Below are 21,271 nucleotides of genomic sequence, written 5' to 3' on the forward strand. Positions count from 1 at the left end.
CACCGTGCAGAAAGCCCATCACTGAGACGATGAATATTGCCAAGAAGAAGGCACTCAGGTGCTGCAGCCAAGGAGATGGAAGCTCAGTCTCAAATCCGTCTCCTTGACCGACTAAAATTAGAGGTTTATGTAATGTAACTATGGGGAAAAACTGTAACTGTGTATGAGAAAACAGAAACTTGCGAGCAATAAGGAAGCAATCATAATGAATGAGGGGCCTGGCATTTCATTGTCTGGATGTGATAATTGGGTGCGTTTCAGTTCTTTGATGCTTTTCTAGAGGCCTGGATATCCCTTCCTGAGGAAGGGACTCAGATAAAACAAATGTAAGTTTCAAGTTTTAAGGCCAGAAGCATCCATTTTTACGTTTATCAAAAAGCAACTGTCTCTAGGACTATTGGGTTTGTTTCAAAGGCATTTGGATTAGCATATAGCACTTGTCTACCATTTCTCAACATCCCTCATGCTGTCATTCCTCCTGCATCTCAAACTTCCTCACCTTGGTCTTAGAGTTGGAAACAGATGAACTCTTTTTGAGCATCGTCCACTCATGACTGCATTTCACTTCTAATTTGGCACTTGATCCAAGGAAGGGGTTTTGCCATTTGGGAACAACTAGTCCTGGGGTAAATGAATGGCTTGGGCTTCCCAGCACAGCTAAGCTTTGGCCTTTTTATATTCTAGTTATCCTATGAATTATTTGTAGTTGCTATGGAGCCCTAACACTTCGGGCATAATGAGATAGCATGTTCTTATTTAGTAGGAAAGCACTACTTAAGCATTTGGTTCTGTCTCAACTTTGCTATTCTGCCACCTTGGGCAAGCCACAACTCTCTGAGCTTCATTTTCTGAACTCTAAAATGAAATGATTGACTTGTGAAGCATTTTATGGCCTCCCTAGGAGAATAATTTGTTTCCAGGGTTGGATTTCTTTGGCACTTTGTATATATTCATATTATGAATTTCATCATAAATAGTATACACATGTTTTATTTGTATTGTACAGTACTGGTCATGGCAGAAAGCACTGTGTAGCTTGCAGCCTTCAGAGTCACATAGACCTGGGTTTGCCATTTACTAGCTGTATGTACTTGGGCAAATCCAAGTGTTATTTACATGTAAAATTAAAATGAAGATCACACCTATTTTGTACAGTTGCATTGAGAATCAAGGATATAATGAAGAAAAGAAATCAGTGGATAAGTAAGTATTCAATAACTGCTTCTGACCTTATCCTGAAAGCTTTTCATTTATAAAATGATTCATTACATTATTTACTTCCACATACATTTTAATTGTTCTAAAGCAAGAATTACAACACTAAAAACAGCTTTAAAATGCTATCAATGACAACATCCAGAGAAAAAGGACACTCTCTTTTTTTTCTGAGTTCACTTAAAAGTAAATGTGTGCCATGTCACAGGCAAACATATGCACTACACACACAACTTCTCCCACTGAATTCCAGCCTGCCAAAAAAGACAAGTGTTTCATTGAGACCCAGCAGCCCTCCTCCAGTGTTAGTCTGAGGTCATCTTATGCACCCTCAAAAGCTTTTGAAAAGAGATGTGCAAAAGAAGGAAGTCTCAGCTGTTTCCACAGTCTACTCAGTAAGCCAGGTCAGTATGGACCCAGCTTCATTTTAGGAACATTTTGTGTGTCAGTCAGCAAAATAGTGGTCCCATGTCATCACCAGGAGATCAAAGGGCCTGGAGACAGGGCTGGCCCTAAGGATGCTGACCAGCACGGATGACCCCAGCACTCCAGTGCTACTTTGGCTTTGAATCTACTGATCATTAATGCCTCTGAGTTTGGCTTATTGCATTACTGAGAGGCATTTGTCCCTCGCTTTCTTCAGTGTTGGGGATGGAAGTGGAGTGTCAGAGTTCAAGTCTTACTCATCTGTAATTTTCATCTCTCTTTACAAAACCAAGACAGTACTCAGTGTGTGTTTCATGAATGAGTGAATGATACATGTGTAAATTATATCAACTGGGTATTGTTTATTCCACCACTTACCCAGACCACCACCTCTGACGTTATTTGGCACTTCTTAACTTTGGAATGGAAAGTGGGGAGAAAATGTAATTTATGAAACCCCTACTATCTATACACTGTATGTTCAGTCACTTTTTTCTTCTGGCAACTCTATGATGAAAAAGGGAAGCTCAGAAAAATTAATTAATTCTCCTAAGCTCCCACCAATAATAGGTGGTAATTTCAGAATTCATACTCCAATTTTCTGCCTCAAAAGTTTATGATCTCTCCACTACACCATGACATTTCTTAGAAGCAGAGGGAGGTGCTGGTTGGTAAATAAATAAATAAACGGGTGGGGTCTCTGACCCTTGAGTTAATATCTGTTGAATGGTATCCAAGTCACTTTAGACAGATGGGGGCCTCTCTTCCTGTTACAGATATTCTGGAATAGGAACACCTCCACAAAGCTTAACTGAGCAGCCTTTGCATTCTGGCACCACCAAGACAGATAAATCAGCCCTCAAGTTGGCTCTAAAGGAACTTCCCAGAAAAGCTTCCTTGACCTCTCTCTTAAGGGAATTATTAAAAATAAATCTGTGCAACATTGCTTTTTTCCCCTCCAGCATCAGCATCAGAGAAGCAGTAAGGGCAAAAGAAAATGAGCTTTATTTGAGGCTTTTAATTCCTATCAGAGGAATATGCAGACAGAGAGATGGCTATCGTATGTGGAACAACAGTTAGAAGGCTGAAATTCCTAAAAATAGCGTCAGATGCTGGTGACGCATGCCTCTGTGAGGCCCCAGACTGCTGACCTGCATGTACCTCTGTGTCATTTCTCCTCAGCATCGTCCTCCAGCAGGTGGAAGCTTTCCTGGACCAGAACCCAGCAGACTTCTGCCTGGAAGGAGTTTTAAAACCCTTAGTTGCTAAACGTAAGTCCCTGAAAGAACAGCACTGGAATGTCAGCAACCTTACCGGCCCCAAACCATTTCCTTTTTCATCTGAGAAGGTTAAAAAAAAAAAAAAATCACAAGGAATATGTGCTGGAGTCAGAAACAATGTGGCAATTCTCCATCCTGGGGGCATTTTTCCCCCCAAGCAGATTTTATTTACTAGAGGGGAAACACAACTATGTGAGGTTTACGGTTTTGATGAAAATAATACAAGAGCAAAAAGGACTCAGGAATTCAATTTTTATCTGGCTTTGGATATGTTGCTGCCTCTGCTTCATTTCTCATGCCTGGCTTCTTATACTTTCCCATATAACATCTGGGGTGAGATAGAATTTTTATCCAGAATTAGTTGAGATTCCCAGAAGGACTACAAATGTAAATGTGTTTCTTAGACCTTGATGTGTACTTCCTTTTTCAAGTGGACAGGAACGTTTCTATGATTTCTAAGGGGCATAAGGGTGGAGGCATCACATAAACCCTTCAGCTCAGCCTTACTAATTCCTAGATGTTCCATACTATTTGAAACCATGCACAGATGCCACTCCACAGAAGACACCATGTTCTCGACTGGGACGTTATTCACATGGTTACTGAGTATAATACATTCCACTTCTGTAGCCATCTTCCCAAGACATATATAGAAGGTTGGTGATAAGATGGAGAAATAAAGGGACTAAGTATCTCATGATCACTGATATGACAATGAGACTTCCCATTGTATTTTTGATGTACAGAATTACACATTTTGGATGGGTGCAGTGACTCAGGCCTGTGATCCCAGCTCTTTGAGAGGCTGAGGTGGGAGGATTGCTTGAGCCTAGGAGTTCAAGACCAACCTGGAAAACATAATGAGACCCCATTTCTATAAAAAATAAAAAACTAGCCAGGCTTGGTGGTGTACCCTCTAGTCCCAGCTACTTGGGAGGCTGAGGTGAGGGGATCCTTTGCACACAGGAGGTCAGTACTGCAGTGAGCTGTCTTGCCCCACTACACTCCAGTCTATATAGAGAGGCTGGACACTGTCTCAAGCAAGACTGTGTCTCAAAAATAAAAAAATAAAATAAACAGTTACAGATTTTTACAGGCAGACTTTCATGTTCACCTGGTCATTGTCATCACTGCCACAATCCAATGAAAGAAGAGGGGAGAAAGGAATTTTGCATGTGTCCATTCACCTCTTTCCTTAAATCACTCAAAGGGAAGGAGAAGAGTAACAGGCCCCATCCCCTAGTCTCAGTATCTGTGATTGCTGATGCACTTTTTCTCAAGTGCATATATATAGACACAAGCTTCCCATGCAGAATCCAGGTTGCTGGTGGCGAAAAGCACAGTGGACTTAAAAGGTATGGGAGATTTTAATTCTGGTGCTGGCTGTTCCCAAAACTTGCTGAATAATCAGGGGTAAATTATTCAAGTGCTTGGCTTTCACAAAGGTAAAATAAGCATCTGGCAATAATAAGCATAATGCTATCTTGACTGCAAAACCAGAAAAACAGGCTGGAGCCAGATTATGAAAGAAATTATGTATTACTGAGAGTTCTGAATTCTGTAAATTGACAAGGGAGATGTTATCATGTTCCATAGGCATAAGCAAACCTCATCCTGGCTGTCATGGACATAAATTAACAAAAGCATCCTTCCTTTTCCTCAGATACTATGTAGCCTGGAAACCACATTGCCTCCTTCATAGTACCTCCATAAATGGAATGCTGTTTAATATCCAGTCTAGAAACTTTAAAATCCAGAGAGGATGATGAAGCAACATGGGCTGCCAGAAACTTTCTCCAGATTTGGTCCTGGAAGACCTACAGTAAAAGGTAAATATATACAACTAAAGTAGTTGATGATAATGGAAGAATTGGGAAATGACTTATGCTACAAGGACCCAAACTTTTAACTGAGAAAGATACCTACTTCTCATTTTACAAAACATTATGCATAATTATGACAGGCACTTCTCTGTGTTCCCCAAAGCCTGTTTTCTTTCTCTCCTGAAATTTTCAGACTCCCTTACTGTTTGCTTTGTCTATGGACATGATCCATAGACAAAGTAAAATGGGGCAGGAGTGATGTATGGCACTTCTATGACTGGCCCATATAAACCTTCTATAAACGTTTTGAGGTGTTCTTCCCTCTAGGTCACTGGAGAGGAGGACTTCATTGACTTAAAGGAGTTTATAGACTCAAGATAAAAGAAATCTGGGTTCTTACAGGTGCATGAAGAAGGCTGCCCAGCTAACATCTGCATTGGGTTATGATGTAAGTAATAAGTATACTTTTAATATGTTGAACCACTGAGATTTGGGGGTTTATTTATTACAGTAGTTAGCTGAACTAACACAAAAAATAACTTCCATATGGATTAAAACATAAAATTATAAATGCTCTAGAACACAATTTACAAGAAAGATTTTAAAATGTAGAGGTAGAAATTTCTAAGCATAAAAGTTTAAAAACATGCATTATATTTGATAAATGTGATCATAATACAGTATCATTAGTTATAGGTACAATGTTGCATAGCAGATCTCTAGCGTTTATTCATCTTGTATCACTGAAGCTTTACATCTAATGAACAGCCACACTCCACTTCCTCCTCCCCCCATCCCCTAGCAACCACCATTCTCCTTTCCATTTCTATGAGTTTGGCTATTTTAGATACCTCATATAAGTAGAATCATGTGGTATTTGTCATTTGGGACTAGCTTGTTGCACTTAGCATAATGTCCTCCAGGTACATCCCTGTTGTCACATATGGCAGACTTTCTTTTTTAAGGCTGAATCATATTGCATTGTATATCTTACGTATATCTATATCTATTTTACATTTTGTTTACTTACTTATCCATCAATGAACATTTAGGTTGTTTCCATATGACTATTGAGAACAGTGCTGCAATAAACTTGCGAGTGCAGATATCTCTTGGAGATCAATCACCAATCACTATTTATTTAGATAATAAGCTTTTAGAGTTGCTTTACAACTATAAGAATTATAGCTCTGTGTAAACAGAAACTGCCTTTGAAGTTTAAAACAACACCTATATCTGAACTATATATATACTACTATTATTGTCCAGGTTATAATGATGGTAATTAAAAATTAAAATACAATCTTTATATTAACTAAAGGATAAAATCATTGAAAACATTACTCATAAGTTGTATGTAATATTATTTATAAAACATTGAGAACACAGTCCCATCAAACTTCAATTAGGGCAAAAGGATGGTCTCCTCTGTAGCAACAGTTTCTTAAAATAATAATAAAATATGAGTAATTCTAAAACTGTTTTTTTTAAATTGCATTTTAGGTTTGGGGTACATGTGAAGAACATGCAAGATAGTTGCATAGGTACACACGTGGCGGCAGTGTGATTTGCTGCCTTCCTCCTCTTCACCTATATCTGGCATTTCTCCCCATGCTTTTTTTAAAGAGACAAAGGAGGCCCCAAATTGTTTAGTATGGTTCCTGAAGTGCACTGTTTGGCTTGTTTGAAGGTTGAGTTAATTGTAAACAATTCCTCGTCTTTTCTCCGGATATGAAGCTGGTAGGGGTAGGGGTGGGACTGAATTTAGAGGAGAAGAGGTACAAAGAGAAGGAGACAAGGGTCCTCTTTGCAGGAATTGCCCCTTGGACCCACCAGCAACAATGAATTCAGAATGGAGAAAGAGATGGCTGACCATGATCTGGTAGCATGGTAGCATAGATGAGACCTGAGGGGAGGGGAGAGGAAAGTTCTGTTTTCAGTATGAAAGTCCACCTATTGGTGAGGGACAACACTGGGTTGGCTCTGGGTTGGATGTTCTATTAGAAAAGCTGCTAATGATATGACAACTCTTGATTCATCTTCTGGTGAATAAATCATTCCTATAATTTCAGCACTAACTGTGCTTGGTCTATGTGTTTAGAGCTTTCTTCATTCATGTCTTATTCTTAGGAAGTTTTTTCTTCCTTAAACTTTTCACAACTTTCTTCCAGGGTCCAGATTTCTGATGATTCTTTCTAGGGGCTAGTATTCAAAGATGACAACAATTTTTCATACTCCTTTTGAACAGGCATAACCCTGCCAAGGAATTCATGTTTCTTTTTCTGAATTAATGTTAGTAAGCTCTAGGGCAAATTGTTTCCGCTTTTTAATAAAAAGTGGTTCTTGTTTGACCTAAATGTTCTGAACAAAATCAAGACTTGTGAAAAAATACGATTCTGAAATGGTAAAAGTGAAAGTCTATGTTCAGGTCATCATGCAGTGTGAGCACCACCTTGCACAGTTTTCTGGGGAGAACCCGAAAGTGAGGCTTTGAGGAGGTTCATACACCCCCTGTGGCACCAACACCTTCTCCCCATTCCCTCCCCCCCAAAATAATCCACATTCAGTGGCAATTTCTGCAGACTTTCTGCAGAGCATACTCCATAGTATTGTATCTAGAACACAGCCCCCCACATGGGGACAGGAACAGTCAAAAATTCACTTGCTCCACAAATGTACAGTGCTCCTTCATCTTACCCTCTTAAAAATCAACAACAACAGCAACTTTTCAAATAGAAAAGAGAATGTTAAAATAAGGAAAAGTGTACTCAGCAGGCCGAGGCAGGAAGGCTGTTTGAGCCTGGAAGGTCAAGGCTGCAGTGAACTATGATCATTTCATTGCACTGCAACCTGGGTGATAGAAACCGTGTCTCAATAAATAAATAAATACATACATACATACATAAATACATAAATAAATAGAAAAGTAGAAAAGCAGAAATATTCGTTCATTCACTCACCACCTAGATTCAAACTTGTTTCCATCTTAACCCATTTACCCTATCCACCTTGCTCTCATTATTTAATCTTTTAGATGAACCATATAAACCAGTTCAAAATAAACCATAGACATCCTGACACTTTTAGCATGCATTTCCATAGACAAAAGAATATTCTGCTATATAACTGTACACCCTTATGGTAGTATTATTACTCAATGTTTAGATGAAGAAGTTAATCAATACCAGAAAATCTCTTTGACGTACATGAGAAACCAAAGCTTTAATATACTTAACTGTTCTGCCCTGTAGGGTGGAGTGATGAGTGACCCTGAGATATGGGTGAGGAATGGCAGTTCTGAGAAAGCTCAGTACACTGTGGGGCTTACATAAATATTTTAAATTTCTGTGGGAGGGAAAAAATACTCCAGAAACGAAGTAAAAGGATGAGAAAAGGACAAGTGACAAATTGTGAATAAACATATACAATTTGTGAAATATAGCTAAAATTTAATATTCTTAATATGTAACAAGCTTTCCAAATCAATAATTAAAAAATAAGCACTTCATCTTTAAATAGAGAAGAATAATTTAATGGTCATCTTTTGTTTTGCCAGCCTAGTAACTTTTCCCCCTCATTTGTATAATTTTCCTTTGGGACAATTCCTTTTACTGCCTGATGAAATTGTCAACATCATGGTTCTATTTTTCCTACCTAAAGAAGGGGTCTGTGAAAAATTAGAATACCTCACCCCTTAGACACACTGATTACTCCAGGGTTGGCATGTTCCCAATGAGTCCAACATCTTTTTCAGGTGTTGTAAGCTATTGCACATGCTATAAAATAAAAGGAACACCATCCACCTCCCACCTTTTCTTTCTGGAATCACTAGCTGCAAGGGTAACGTAAGCCTAGAGTCATTTTTGCTGCTACAAGAGTGACGATTTGGCTGTGTCCCCACCCAAATTTCATCTTGAATTGAATCATGGGGGCAGTTTCCCCATACTGTTCTTGTGGTGGTGAATAAGTCTCACAAGATCTGATGGTTTTACAAAGAGAAACCCCTTTCACTTGGCTGTCATTCTCTTCTCTTGTCTGCCACCATGTGAGATGTGCCTTTCACCTTCTGCCATGATTGTGAGGCCTCTCCAGCCATGTGGAACTGTAAGCCCATTATATCTCTTCTATAAATTGCCCAGTCTTGGGTATGTCTTTATCAGCAGTATGAAAACGGACTAATATAATGGGGAAAGCTTAAGAAAAGACATGAGAGAGAGAAAGATATCTATCTATCTATAATGTGATTATACAATTTGAAATCCTGCTTCTTTCTAGACTTGCCCAAAAGCAGGTACATTCCCAGATCCAATAAATCTTGAGTTTGTTGCATTTCTATCACTTGCAATCAAAATATATTCTAACATATTTATTGCTGGAAAATAAATAAGAGAAAAAAATGTCAAATATCCAATGGCCTAAATGCCAGTATTAGGAACAATCTCACTAGTACAAAAAAAGCACAAATTAAAATGAGATATCTACCAGGTTCAAAAGGCCAAAGGAAAAAAAATAATAAAATGAGGTATGCTTTTATATATTATTTTCAAAAGTTGAAAAGGCTGACAAACACTGCAAAAGTACACAAAACATATATTTGCATAGTGGTGCAAATTCCTCTCCTAGGAAGTGAGACTTAGAAAATAACTGGGAAATTTCTGAAATATGTTCTTTGTGGCACTGCTAATAATAGTAAAAAAAAAAAAAAAGGGAAACATCCTAAGTACCCAACAATGGAAGACTGACTCTATAAAACAAATTACATGTAGCCATAAATACTGCTTAGATTAAAGGTATACATGGATAATGGGGTGGGGGCAAGGAGGTCTGGATGACACACCTGTCAATTTAATCCTCTTTGCCCTCCCTGGGCTAGATTCTGCTTCCTCAGAAATCCTTCTCTTATTTCACTTAGACTTCCTGTTCAATGACAGATGCTATGACTCACCACTTTCCCAAAGTCCCCAAGCTCCCTTGCTATGATCCTTGGTCTGGTGACTTAGTTCAACTCACCAACTTCTCCATGGAAGGAGTTCTCAGCATGCTCTGTGGCTGAGCATGCTGAGGTCAGTTTGCACTGCAGAAAATGACCAACAAGCTAGAAGTTTCAGCTTCTTCATCATCTACTTCTTAATAGCACAGTTAAGACACAAAGGTACACACAAATAAAGAGGTCTATATGGCAATGCAGTTTTGAGTAGAGACTGTGGCATTTCACTGCTAGGGTTTGAATCTTGGATCTGACTCTTACTAGGTACATCATCTTGGGGAATATACTAACTCCTATGTGCCTCAGTTTCTTCATCTTGAAAACGAGGACAATAATAACATCTGCCTCATTATTCTGAGGGCAAATGAATATATAGGCAAAGCATTCAGCACAGACTTGGCACACAGTTCACTATCAGTACACGTTAATTACTACTACTTTATAGGCACATGCCTGTTTGCAGAATCGGATACTCAGGCAGCATTATGAAAAATGTACTGGCAAATAAGAAGAAACCAAAGTTAAAGTAGCTCAAGCAAAGAAGGCAAAATATCAGTTTATTTAACTGGGAAGTCCAGAGACTGAGCTCACCTTAATTCTGGTTACATTCAGAATTCAAATGGTGCCCCTGGGTGCCAGTTGTCTAAAAATTGGCCCAGTAAATTTTATAATTATGGTTTACGAATGTATGAGGGAGTTAGAGTCAAGAAGTCAGGATTCAAATCCCAACTTTACTCTTTACTATTTGTCAGTGTGTGAATGTGGAGGAGTCAATCCCTGTCTTCGAGAACTTGGGGAAAAATTCCCTACCTGGGTTCTGAGAGCCACACCATCATATGGTCACTTTTTTCCTCCTCAGACAGGAGGTAAATTAGCAGACTGTGACTGCCATCTAGGAAGGACATGTAGCTCCGTGTATGTGCTTGTTCTGTTGTGCATATCTGTTGAAAGGAAGACCAGGTATCATCTATAAACGTGCCATGAAAAGACCTTCTTTGTTTAGAAATCACACATTCCTGGTTTTGATGTATCTATGCAAGAACAGGAAGAAATCTGCGCTTCCATGTCCTGAGGGACTTAAGAGCATAGTAACTGGATGTCCCCAAGGATTCAACATGTTTGTTCCTAGTGAGGCAAAAAAAGGGATGGGGACTTTTACTTCTCGGGAGGGGTCTGACCAGGTACAATATGATGATAGCCCTGTCACACACCTCACCACGCCCCTCCTTGTCTTTGAAGAGAAACACAGGTCTGCAGTTCAAAACTCTTTAGACAATTGGAGAAACCCATCCTCAGACAAACTTGAAAACTGTGTGGGTGATTTCTGGCTGTTTGACAGGAAAACATTTTGATCAATCTCCAGTCTTATCTTTTGGGTCCTGAAATTTATGTTGTTATCATAAAGAATCTGGAGGGAAGAGATGTGTCAAGACCAGCAGGCCCAAATTTACTGCTCTAATATTTGGTTTCTTGGCTACAAATAATACCAGTTTATTGCAGAGGTGACACATGTAATATATGGCAAATGCTTTGTAGATGGTTAAAGGCTATATATACCTCGTGAAAAAATTGCTATTGTGCTTGATTAAAAGACATTGTACCTAGAAGGTAACATTTTAGTTTTTCTAATAATCAGTTTCCAAATTATCTCTAAAAGAGAAAAATAAATGACTCTACAAATAGATATCCTAACATAACATGTGTGTCTGTGCATATATGCACAAACTTTCACTTAGATTCTTATTTCTACCATTGAATGATGTACTGAAGTGGCTTTGTGTAAATTCTACTAATAAAGTTTTTTTTTCTTAAAGCATGATTCCACTGTGTATTATGCTATCTAGACAATGGGTAGGGAGCCCAGCACAGAAGCTCATTTATCCACGACGCATGCCAAAAATTAATCTGGAGGATGGGTAAGAAATCAGAAAGGGAAAAAAGAAGCTACATGTTTACACACATTAGGAGTGTTGTCACTGTTAGACCTCTGCCACCAGCTCATCTCGCATGTCTGCTATCTTCCTTTTTTGGTGCTCAGTAACAGGATGTTTTAACTTCCTAGCAACAACCTTGCCCTGGCCAGGCATATGTGGGAGACAAATCGTTCTGAGTGTGTAGGCTAGAGGTGGCAAATGCCTGCCCCCACACCCCGCCCCGCTAACAGACCTCCAAATCTGTAAGGTTAATTAGTGCACAGCTTTCTTTAAGAAAGTGATTTACAAGGACAAAATCATTGACACCTTTAGTAACAGATGCACCTGGGTCAAAACTAACAATGGGACTGGAAAGGCACTCTTTCCTTAATTATCAACCAAATGAATTTTTTCTTTTTAAGTTTGGGAGGCTGGTTGTGAGATGTAACTGGCAGAAGAGGTCTCACAGGTTGTTTTGTCCAACTCTGTCATTTAACTCCAGAAAGGAAAAACAACATACCCTAGTTCACATAGCTAGTGACTGAGTTTTTTCCAGAACCAGAGGCTTTTGTCCACTTAATTGGGGACCTATTTACCTCAGAGCAGCCTGTCTAATACCAGCTAATGATTAACATCGAAGCCTTTATCTTTTGCCTTGTGGGTTTTCTCTGCTGGATTTCTATGTCCTCCCTGGCACCCTTCTGGCCACAGGCCCACAATGTTATGCTTATATGTGTTCAGATAAGCATGCTTATTTTAATACAAACATAGCACACTTATTTTAGTACAAACATAAGCACATGTAGCAATTTTAAAGTTGATTTGACTAATTTATGTCATTATTCCACTTCATTAAAGTGAATCACCAGAAGTGAACACTTGGGCACTCATGCACACTTGTTGCAAGGAATCCTATTGATAGTTATCCTCTGACCGATGAAACTGGAGAGAGTGTTCATTGCAGCAGTTACTCCAAGAATTTTCCTCTACACTTAGCCAAATATCTTATTAATTTGTTTCTTTTCTGATTGTTTTATCCTTTAGATTTATCTTTTGGGTCTTTCCCTTGCCATGGGCTGGTCACCAAGGCAGCTGGTATGTCCAGTAGGTGAAGGGAACGGATTGTGAAGGAGTGAGTAAAGGGACCTTTGGAGAGAAACAGTATCGTTTCCAGGATCGAATCTAAGGCATGTGGGCTTAATTTATAAATAGTCATTTTTGTTGTTGTTATCTACCTAAAGGGATATGTTGTACATGTAGGACACATTGTACATTTTCAAGATTCCTTGAATCAAAGAATAAAAAAATTGGCATAACCTCTTTTTATTGCACTTCACATTATTGTGCTTTGCAGATACTGCATTATTTACAAATTGGAGGTTCTTGGCAATCCTGCATGAAGCAAGTCTATTGGTGCCATTATTCCAATAGCATGTGCTCACTTTGTGTCTCTGTGACAACGTGGTAATTCTCACAATATTTCTAACTTTCTCATAATTACTTTTTCTGTTTTGGTAATTTGTGATCAGTGATCTTTGATGTTACTGTTATCATTGTTTTGGGGTACCACAAACCACACCCAGGTAAGACAGCACATTTAATGAATAAATATTCTGCCTATTGTGACTGCTCCACCAGCCAGACATTCCCCCATCTATCACCCTCTCCTTGGGTCTCCCCATCCCCTGAGGCACTATATGGAAATGAGGCCCATTCATAACCCTACAATGGTTTCTAAATGTTCAAGTGAAAGGAAGAGCTGCACATCTCTCACTTTAAAGCAAAAACTAGAAATGAAGCTTAGTGAGGAAGGTATGTCGAAAACCGAGATGGGCCAAAAGCTAGTCCTCTTGCACTAAACAGCTAGTCAAGTTGTGAATGCAAAGGAAAAATTATTGAAGAAAATTAAAAGTGTCACTCTAGAGAGCACACACATGATAACAAAGCAAAACAGCTTTCTTGCTGATAGGGAGAAAGTTTTAGTGGTCTGGATGAAATATCAAACCATGACCTATATTTCTTTAAGCCAAAGGCATAATCCAGAGCAAGATCCTAACCCTTTTCAATTCTAGGAAGCTGAGAGAGATGAGGAAGCTACAGAGAACAAGTTGAAGCTAGCAGGAGTTCATTAATAAGTTTAAGGAAAGAAGTCATCTCTGTAACATAAAAGTGCAAAGTGAAGCAGCAAGTACAGACGTGGAAGCTGCAGCAAGTTACCCAGAAGATCTAGGTAACCTCATTAATGCAGAGGGCTACACTAAACAGATTTTCCACGTTGCTAAAACAGCCTTCTATTGGAAGATGATGCCATTTTGTACTTTCATAGCTAGAGAGAAGTCAATGTCTGGCTTTGAAGCTTCAAAGGGCAGGCTGACTCTCTTCTTAGGGGCTAATGCAGCTGGTGACTTTAAGTGGAAGCAAATGCTCATTTACCATTCTGAAAATCCTAAGGCCCTTGAGAATTCTGCTAAATCTATCCTGCCTTTGCTCTATCAATGGAACAACGAAGGCTGGATGACAGCACATATGTTTACAGCATGGTTTGCCGAACTTGTTTTTTAAAATTACACTTTAAGTTCTGGGATACATGTACAGATTTGTTACATAGGTATACATGTGCCATAGTGGTTTGCTGCACCCATAAACCCTTCGTCTACATCAGGCATTTCTACTAATGTTATCCCTCCCTTTGCCCCTCTTGGGAGATACCAAGAGGCCCCAATGTGTGATGTTCCCCTCCCTGTGCCCATATTTTCTCATTGTTCAACTTCCACTTATAAGTGAGAACATGCAGTGTTTGGTTTTCTGTTCCTGTGTTTGCTGAGAATGATGGTTTTCAGCTTCATCCATGTCCCTGCAAAGGACATGAACTCATCCCTTTTTATGGCTGCATAGTATTCCATGGTGTGTATGTGCCACATTTTCTTTATCCAGTCTATCATTGATGGGCATTTGGGTTGGTTCCAAGTCTTTGCAATTGTGAACAGTGCCAGAGTAAACATATGTGTGCATGTGTCTTTATAGTAGAATGATTTATAATCCTTTGGGCATATACCCAGTAATGGAATTGCTGGGTCAAATGGTATTTCTATTTCTAGATTCTTGAGGAATCGCCACACTGTCTTTCACAATGGTTGAAATAATTTACACTCTCACCAACAGTGTAAAAGTGTTCCTATTTCTCCACATCCTCACCAGCCTCTGTTGTTTCCATTTGTTTGTGTCCTATTTCCTTGAGCATTGGTTTGTAGTTCTCCATGAAGTGATTCTTCACATCCCTTGTAAGTTATATTACTAGGTATTTTGTTCTCTTTGTAGCAATTGTGAATGGGAATTCGCTCATTATTTGGCTGTTTGTCTATTATCAGTGTATAGGAATGCTATACAGTGTATTTCTGCACATTGATTTTGTATCCTGAGACTTTGCTGAAGTTGATAAACAGCTTAAGGAGATTTTGGGCTGAGACAATGAAGTTTTTAAATATATACAATCATGTCATTTGCAAACAGAGACAATTTGACTTCCTCTCTTCCTATTTGAATACGCTTTCTTTCTTTCTCTTGCCTGATTGTCCTGGTCAGAACTTCCAAGTAAATGCTTCCAGCTTTTGCCCATTCAGTATGATATTGGCTGTGGATTTGTCATAAATAGCTCTTATTATTTTGAGATATGTTCCATTAATACCTAGTTTATTGAGTGTTTTTTAGCATGAAGGACTGTAGAATTTTATCAAAGGCCTTTTCTGTATCTATCGAGATAATCATATGGTTTTTGTCATTGGTTCTGTTTATGTGATGAATTAGATTTATTGATTTGCATGTGTTGAACCAGCCTTGCATCCCAGAGATCAAGGCAACTTGATCGTAACAGATAAGTGTTTTAAGGTGTTGCTGGATTTGGTTTTCCAGTAATTTATTGAGGATATTTGCATTAATGTTCATCAGGCATATTGGCCTAAAATTTTCTCTTTTTGTTGTGTCTCTGCCAGGTTTTGCTATCAGGATGATGCTGGCCTCATAAAATGAGTTATGGAGGAGTCCCTCTTTTTCTAACTGAAACTATTTTGGAATCGTTTCAGAAGGAATGCTACCAGCTCCTCTTTGTATCTCTGGTAGAATTCAGCTGTGAATCCATCTGGTTCTGGGCTTTTTTTGGGTGGTAGTATTAAATACTGCCTCAATTTCAGAACTTGTTATTGGTCTATTAAGGGATTCAACTTCTTCCTGGATTATTCTTGGGAGGGTGTATGTGTCCAGGAATTTATCCATTTTTTTCCTAAATTTTCTAGTTTATTTGCCTAAAGGTATTTATAATATTTTCTGATGGTAGTTTTTATATCTGTGGGATCAGTGGTGTGCTCCCCTTTATTATTTTTATATTTAAGCTTCATTTATGAAGCTTAGTTTGGCTGGATATGAAATTCTGAGTTGAAAATCCTTTTCTTTAAGAACTGATGCCAGCCAGAGCTCTCCTGTATGAGGCATCTGTCGACCCCTGCTGGGAGGTGTCTCCCAATCAGGAGGCGAGGAGGTCAGGGACCCACTTCAGGAGGCAGTCTCTCCTTTAGCAGAACTTGAGTGCTGTACTGGGAGATCTGATACTCTCTTCAGAGCCAGCAGGCAGGAATGTATAAGTGTGCTGAAGCTGCACCCACAGCTGCCCTTTCCCCAGGACCTCTGTCCCGGGGAGATGAGGATTTTATCTATCTGACTGGGACGGCTACTTCTCTTTCAGAGATGCCCTGCCCAGAGAAGAGGAATCTAGAGAGGCAGTCTGGCTACAGTGGCTTTGTTGGAGCTGTGGTGTGTTCTGCCCAGTTTGAACTTCCAGGAGGCTTTGTTCACTCTGTGAGGGGAAAACCACCTACTCAAGCCTCAGTAATGGCAGACGCCCCTCCCCCCACCAAAGTCAAAGGTCCCAGGTTGACTTCAGACAGCTGTGCTGGCAGCAAGAAGTTCAAGCCAGTAGACCTTAGTTTGCTGGGCTTTGTGGGGTGGGATCCGCTGAGCAATACTACTTGGCTCCCTGGCTTCAGCTCCCTTTCCAGGACAGTGAACAGTTCTTTCTCACTGGTGTTCCAGGTGCCACTGGGGTACAGGAAAAAAAAAACTCCTACAGCTAGCTAGATGTTTGCTCAAATGGTCGCCCAGTTTTGTGCTTGAAACCCAGGGCCCTTGTGGCGTAGGCACTCAAGGGAATCTCCTGGTCTGTGCATTGTGAAGACCATGGGGAAAATGTAGTATCTGGGCCAGATAGCTCCGTCACTTACAGCATGGTCTCTCAAGGCTTCCCTTGGCTAAGGGAGGGAGTTCCCCCACCCCTTGTGCTTCCCGAGTGAGGTGTTACCCTAGCCTGCTTCTGCTTGCCCACTGTGGGCTGCACTCACTGTCTAACCAGTCCCAGTGAGATGAATCAGGTATCTCAGTTGGAGATGCAGAAATCACCTGTTGGCCTCGCTGGGAGCTGGAGACTGGATCTGTTCCTATTTGGCCATCTTGCCCGGGAATCCCTCGGTTTACTGAACATTTTAAGCCCTCTGTGGAGAACTTCTCAGAATAAAAGATTCCTTTCAAAATATTAGTGTTCATTGACAATGTACCTCATCACCCAAGAGCTCTTATGTAGGTATACAAAGAGATGAACATTGTTCCCATGCCTGCTAACATAGCATCAATTCTGCAGCCCATGGATCAGGAATAATTTTAACTTTCAACTCTTCTTATTTAAGAAATACATTCTGCAAGTCTGTAGCTGGCATAGATAGTGATTCCTCTGATGGGCCTGGCAAAGTAAATGAAAACTCTTCTGGAAAAGACTGATCTTTCTAGATGCTATTAAAAATGTTCATGATTTGTGGGAGGAGGTCAGCATGTCAATATTAACAGGAGTTTGGAAGAAGTTGATTCCAACCTTCATAGATAGTTTTGAGGGGTTTAAGACTTCATTGGAGGCTGGGAGCAGTGGCTCATGCCTGTAATCCCAGCACTTTGGGAGGCCAAGGCAGACAGATCACCTGAGGTTAGGAGTTTGATACCAGGCTGGCCAACATAGTGAAACCCCGTCTCTACTAAAAAATACCAAAAGATTAGCTGGGCTTAGTTGCGCATGCCTGTAGTCCCAGCTACTCAGGAGGCTGAGGCAGTAGAATTGCTTGAACCTGGGAGACAGAGGTTGCAGTGAGCCAAGATCGCATGACTGCACTCCAGCCTGGGAAACAGAGCAAGACTCCATCTCAAAGAAAAAAAAAAACTTCAATGAAAAAAGTAACTGTTGATGTGGTGAAAATAGAAAGAGAACTAGAGTTAGAAGTAGTGCCTGAAGATGTGACTGAATTGCTGCAGTCTCATGATAAAATTTTAATGAATGAGAAGTTTCTTCTTATGGATAAACAGAGTGGTTTCTTAAAATGGAGTCTACTCCTGGTGAAGATGCTGAGAGCATTGTTGAAATGACAACAAAGGATTTAAAATATTACCTAAACTTAGTTGATAAGTCAGTGGCAGGATTTGAAATAATTGACTCCAATTTTGAAAGAATTTCTCCTATGGGTAAAATGCTATTATCACATAGATCACATGCTACAGAGAAATTGCTTATAAAAGGAAGAGTCAATCAATGTGACAAACTTCATTGTTGTCCATTTTAGGAAACTGTCACAGCCACCCCAACCTTCAGCAACCATCACTTTGATCAGTCAGCAGCCACCAACACTGAGGCAAGACCCTCCACTGGCAAAAAGATTATGACTCACTGAAGGCTTAGATGATATTTTTAGCAATAAATTATTTTTAAGTAAAGGTATGTACATTGCTTTTTATACATAAGGCTATGGCACACTTAATGGACTATAGTATAGTCTAAACAGAACTTTCATATGCAGTGGGAACCAACACATTTGTGTGAGTCACTCTATTGAGATATTTGCTTTATTGTGGTAGTCTGGAGCTGAACCCACAGTATCTCTGCACATACCTGTCAGTGAATCAATAATACAGGAGTTCTTCTTACCATTAGTTGCACCTCTGCTCTGAAGATATATTGTCTGCCACTTGATATTAAATCCAATTATTGCTTCTCAGTCCTCACCTTTCTTGGCTTATAGCAGCATTTGAGTTGAGTTCTCCCTTCTCCTTGACACATGCTTTTCTCTTGGCCCTATGAATATCAACCTCTCTTGATTTTCCTCTACCTTATTACCATTCCTTCATTCTCTGGCTGATTCCTCTTCATGTTCCCAACCTCCACATTTTTGAGTGACCCAGGCTTAGTCCTTGGTTCTTTTCTCTTTCTTAATACACATTCATTCCATCATTGATCTCATCAAGGCCTGTAACTAATGACTACTTAAGTCATTTCTAGAGCCTGGACCTCTCCTTTCAACTCCTAACTATTTATCCAACTACTGACTTATAGTTCCCCTTAGACCTACCATGGGTATCTCAAATTTACAAGACTAAAAGCAAGTTCTTCATTACTCTCTTTCCATTTCAGCAAATGGCTACTCCATGTTTCCAGTTGTTCAAGTCAAATTCTTGCAGTCATCCCCAGCTCAGATAAGGTCAATACTGGAGGTCATGGTGGAGACCCAGAGTAAAAGAAACCTGTGTTCCTGAATGGACCATAGCTGCCTGACAAGGCTGCTCCACTCACTTCTGGAATGCTGCATGATAAGAAAGAAGTTCTAAATGATGCAAGCCTCTGTATTTTTGGACCTCTTTGTCACAGCAGCTTACTTAACTTCTGTACTAACTAACACAGAAGGTGAAAAACTAAGTTGTGAATGGAGGAATCATTCTTTCAAGAAGTCTGAGCATGTGGGGAGGAGAGAAATAAATAAAGCTATTGTTGGAATGTTTTATTAAAGATTGTGAGAACACTTGGCTCGTAAGAAGCTTCTAAAATGCAGTCAATAGATACAAGCCTATTCTCTGACACGGTAAATTTGCTGAATGTCCACTGGAGGATCTAAGTCATTCAGGACTGTAGGGTCAGAGGGTGGATCTAAGAGAGTTTAAATATCTGAATCCCCTTTATAACACCATTCTTTCTTCTTGAGGTAATATACACTGTAAATTTTTAAATAATGAATCGATGACCTAGTTGTAGGAAGCACAGATTGAACTATTGTCTTCCCTTGTTATCTTTTGAGGATTGGTTGCAGGACGCCCCAGGGAATCAAAATTGATGGATGCTCAAGTTCTGTATATAAAATGGTGCAGTATTTGCATACAACCCATGCATATCCTTCCATATACTTTAAATCATCTCTAGGTTACTTATAATATGTAATATAATGTAAATGCTATGTAAATCATTGTTATACTATATTTAAGGGAATAATAACAAAACTATACACGTTTGGTAAAGATGTAATTTTTTTCTTTTTTTCTAATATTTCCAATCCATGATTGGTTGAACTCATATATTCCGAACCCATGAAAGTAATGCACAGATATGGAGGGCTAACCATATTTAGTTTTTAAGTGGGAAAGATTTTATATTGAACCATCTGTGCTCATAATTCTCTCTTATAACAAAAAGTATAAACCTGTAGTGTGCTTGGCAAGGGGTGGTGAGAATCACAAAGGGAATTGAAAATGCCAATAACTCTTAGTGGTCCTGGTCTATGTAGCTGCTGCCTGCAGAAACCTGCAAACCAGATCTTAACCTTGTAAAGCAATTGATCATAATACTCCTACTGTTAATTGCTTTCTGAATTTTTTTCCTGGTAACTTGGATCAGTATGTGTCTTGGTCTCACATAGGTCTGAGCTTGATTGTTTGTGCTTCCCTGGCCATTTGCTTCTATGGAGCCACAGTCACAAAAACCAAAGTAGGCAGGAATCTTTGACTTGCATGTCAAAGTCTACCTTCATTTATAGAAAACACAAATCTATTCTTTGTGCATATTCCAGAATCAAATGATTTGGCCCCAAAAGGTTATTATACTGAGGCAACTTGAACAGTAAAGTTCTAAAAATCTGTCAGCTAATCCAGTGTAGCTTACACTAGATTTTTGAACAAATAAAATATTCTAAATGTTCACTGTGTGCTCCCAATGCAGAATTCTGTATGCTTGCTGGAATGTCAGGGGAAGGTCATCTTGAGAGCCTGAATGCCATCAGGATCTTGATGGCAGATGATCCATTGTACCTGGGATGGGTAATCCATAGGTCCAAAGAGACACGGAGACATATTCAAGCTCAGAAGTTGCATCTATAATTCTCAGTAAATTTTTTTAGCCTGAATATGAGGACATCTAGAACTCATATTTGAAGAGACTATACAAACTAGCTATGAGGTGATGGTGCCTCTCCCCATGATGAGTACACAACAGATATTTCTGAGCTTTTTTCACCAAATTTAGCCACATCAGCCAACAGCATAAATGAGAGCAGGCTTTTTGAGGCCTGTATTAGTCAGGGTTCTCCAAAGAAACAGAGGCAGTAGGAGGTATCAGTGTTTATATCTATTTTTTTCTATATCCATATATAGAGAGGTTTATTATGAGGAATTGACTCATGCAACTATAGAGGCTAAGGAGTCCCATGATCTGCCATCTGTAAGCTGGAGACCTAGGAAAGCGAATGGTATAATTCAGTTCCAGTTCAAAGGACTGAGAACCAG

The sequence above is a fragment of the Callithrix jacchus genome, chromosome 17 (genome assembly GCF_049354715.1).
Source record: "Callithrix jacchus isolate 240 chromosome 17, calJac240_pri, whole genome shotgun sequence".
Classification (NCBI taxonomy): domain Eukaryota; kingdom Metazoa; phylum Chordata; class Mammalia; order Primates; family Cebidae; genus Callithrix; species Callithrix jacchus.